General features: G+C 33.0%; 1 non-coding gene across 1 annotated transcript; it reads right to left on the bottom strand.

Moving 5' to 3' along the window:
* Window positions 1-3,164: 3,164 nt before the first annotated feature.
* On the bottom strand, window positions 3,165-3,272 carry LOC148544819 (small nucleolar RNA R71). Its single transcript, XR_015901398.1, has one exon. It is a non-coding gene; the product is annotated as a small nucleolar RNA R71 (small nucleolar RNA).
* Window positions 3,273-3,883: the final 611 nt, after the last annotated feature.

Raw genomic sequence — 3,883 nt, 5'->3', positions numbered from 1 at the left:
AGATATTCATTCGTACTTCAGTATGATGGATGTGATGATCGTGACAGTCATCATCATTCACAACTTATGAACGCGTGCCTGACAATCACTTCCGTTCTACCTTAGATTGAATGGATATCTCTTGGATATCTAATACAGGGGACCGAGTCCGAGTTATTAGTGTCTTCGTGGTACAAGTTAGAACCCATGGATGGCCATTCCTGAGATCCGGAAAGTCTAAACCTTGTCTGTGGTATTCCAAGTAGGATCTGGGAAGGGATGGCTGTGACGAGCTTCAAAGTCGCGAGTGCTGGGCGCAGTGACGGACGCAAAAGGATAGTAAATCCTATTCTAGTATGATCGAGAACCGACAGATGATTAGTCATGCAGTGACAGCGCATTGGACTATTTTCACAGGAGGATGGGATGTAGCCATTGACAACGGTGATGCCCTACATAAAGCTTGCCATGGAAAGGAGTAGGATTGATTGGATGAAGACAGCAGGAAAGCAGAGATCAGAGGAACGAAAGCATCTCTATACGCTTTTCTGAATTTCTCACCAATGAATTACATAAGTACCACTATCCTATTTTATATTTTATTTATTTTCATCCACTATAATTTCTTAATACATTTGAATCCGCCTGACTGAGATTTACAAGGTGACTATAGCTTGCTTCAAGCCGACAATCTCCGTGGGATCGACCCTTACTCACGTAAGGTTTATTACTTGGACGACCCAGTGCACTTGCTGGTTAGTTGTACGAAGTTGTGAAACAGATATAAGATCATGAACGTGCGTATTGAGTTTTTAGCGCCGTTACCAAGGAATGAAATGATCACGATTTTGCACACCAAGTTTTTGGCACCGTTGCCGGGGATTGTTCGAGTTTGGGTAACTTTATTTTAATTTTAACCTTTTTGTTTTTATTTCATAATTCTCGAAAAATACAAAAAAATTCTTCAAAAATCTTTCAAAAAAAATTTTTTCCCTTTGTTTTTGAAAATTATTTTAAAATTTTTAAGAATGAATTCTAAAGTTTCAAAATGGTATGTTGAAGTTTGGCTGGCCATCAAGCTTTAGACTAACATGGTATGATTCCTGGAATCTTGATTGAGGACTTTGAATTCATTGCTTCCTTTTCCCTATATGTTTTCAAAAAAATAAAAATATACAAAAATCCAAAAAAATTAATAAAATCATAAAATCAAAAATATTTTTTGTTTCTTGTTTGAGTATAGAGTCAATTTTTAAGTTTGGTGTCAATTGCATTTTTTCTAAAAAATTTATGCATTTTTCGAAAATTCATGCATTCATAGTGTTCTTCATGATCTTCAAGTTGTTCTTGGTAAGTCTTCTTGTTTGATCTTCATATTTTCTTGTTTTGTGTCTTTTCTTGTTTTTCATATGCATTTTTAATTTGTTAGTTTCTGAAGTTTGAAAATTTCTAAGTTTGGTGTCTTGCATATTCTTCTTTCATTAAAAATTTTCAAAAATAATTCTTGATGTTCATCTTGATCTTCAAAGTCTTCTTAGTGTTTATCTTGATATTCATAGTGTTCTAGCATGCATTGTGTGTTTTGATTCATAATTTTTATGTTATGAGTCTTTTTCATGTTTTTCTCTTTCTTCATTAAAAATTCAAAAATAAAAAATATCTTTTCCTTATTTTACTCAAAATTTTTGAAAATATGATTTGATTTAGTCAAAAAGTTTTTAAATTTAATTGTTTCTTATGAATCAAATCAAATTTTCAATTTAAAAATCTTATCTTTTCAAAATCTTTTTCAAAATTTCTTTCTAATATTTTTGAAAATTTTTCAAATTAATTTTCAAAAATCTTTTTCTTAATTTTAGTTCATGATTTTCGAATTAGTTACTAACATTTAATGTGATTGATTCAAAAATATTAAGTTGTTACTTGCCTAGTAAGAAATGTTCAATCTTTAAACTCTAGAATCATATCTTTTTAGTTTCTTGTTAGTCAAGTAATAAACTTTAGTTTTCAAAATCAAATCTTTTTAATTTTCTTTTCAAATCTTTTTCAAATTAAAATTTCAATCATATCTTTTTCAAATTCAATTTCAAAATCTTTTCCAACTTCTTATCTTTTTAAAATTGATTTTCAAATCTTATCTTTTTGTTTCAATCATATCTTTTTAAATTTCAATCATATCTTTTTCAAAAACAAATTTCAAAACTTTTTCAATCAATCTTATATTTTTGTTTCAATCATATCTTTTTCAAAACTACCTAACTAACCTTCTCTCTTATTTTCGAAAATTCCCTCTCACCTTTTTCAAAATTTCTTTTTAATTAATTAATTGTTTTAAATTTTAATTTGAATTTTATTCTTCCTTTAATTTTCGAAAATCATCAACTCCTTTTTAAAATTTATTTTCGAAATCTAACTTTCAAATTTAATTTTTATTTTAATTAAATTTCGAAATTCTCTCTCTCATATCCTTCTATTTATTTATTCATCTACTAACACTTCTCGCCCATCCAAAAATTCGAACACCACCTCCCTCTCTGTGTTCGAGTTTTCCCTCTTCTCTTCTTTACATTACATTCTTTTCTTCTTCTACTCACACAAAGGAATCTCTATACTGTGACATAGAGGATTTCATATTTTCTTTGTTATTCCCTTCTTGTCATATGAGCAGGAGCAAGGACAAGAACATTCTTGTTGAAGCAGATCCTGAACCTGAAAGGACTCTGAAAAGGAAACTAAGAGAAGTTAAAATACAACAATCCAGAGACAACCTTACAGGAATTTTTGAACAAGAAGAGGAGATGGCAGCCGAAAATAATAATAATGCAAGGAAGATGCTTGGTGACTTTACTGCACCTAATTCCAATTTACATTGAAGAAGCATCTCCATTCCTGCCATTGGAGGAAACAATTTTGAGCTGAAACCTCAATTAGTTTCTCTGATGCAACAGAACTGCAAGTTTCATGGACTTCCATCTGAAGATCCTTTTTAGTTCTTAACTAAGTTCTTGCAAATCTATGATACTGTTAAGACCAATGGGGTTGACCCCGAGGTCTACAGGCTTATGCTTTTCCCGTTTGCTGTAAGAGACAGAGCTATGGACTTTCAACCCAAAGATAGCTTGAACTCTTGGGATAAGCTGGTCACGGTTTTCTTAGCCAAGTTCTTTCCTCCTCAAAAGCTGAGTAAGCTTAGAGTGGATGTTCAAACCTTCAGACAGAAAGAAGGTGAATCCATCTATGACGCTTGGGAGAGATATAAGCAACTGACCAAAAAGTGTCCTTCTAACATGCTTTCAGAATGGACCATCCTGGATATATTCTATGATGGTCTGTCTGAATTAGCTAAAATGTCGTTGGATACTTCTGCAGGTGGATCCATTCACCTAAAGAAAATGCCTGCAGAAGCTCAAAAACTCATTGACATGGTTGCTAATAACCAGTTCATGTACACTTTTGAGAGGAATCCTGTAAGTAATGGGACGCCTCAGAAGAAGGGAGTTCTTGAAATTGATACTCTGAATGCCATATTGGCTTAGAACAAAATATTGACTCAGCAAGTCAATATGATTTCTCAGAGTCTGAATGGAATGCAAGCTGCATCCAACAGTACTCAAGAGGCATCTTTTGAAGAAGAAGCTTATGATCCTGAGAACCCTGCAATAGCAGAGGTGAATTACATGGGTGAACCATATGGGAACACCTATAATCCCTCATGGAGAAATCACCCAAATCTCTCATGGAAGGATCAACAAAAGCCTCAACAAGGCTTTAATAATGGTGGAAGAAACAGGTTTAGCAATAGCAAGCCTTTTCCATCATCCACTCAGTAAAAGAAAGAGAGTTCTGAGCAGAATCCATCTAGCTTGGCAAATATAGTCTCTGATCTATTTAAGGCCACTCTAAG

The sequence above is a fragment of the Arachis ipaensis genome, chromosome B9 (assembly GCF_059453495.1).
Source record: "Arachis ipaensis isolate K30076 ecotype BB chromosome B9, ASM5945349v1, whole genome shotgun sequence".
Classification (NCBI taxonomy): Eukaryota; Viridiplantae; Streptophyta; class Magnoliopsida; order Fabales; family Fabaceae; genus Arachis; species Arachis ipaensis.
Note: the sequence above shows the minus strand (reverse complement) of the source record. Positions and strands in the feature narration are given on the sequence as shown.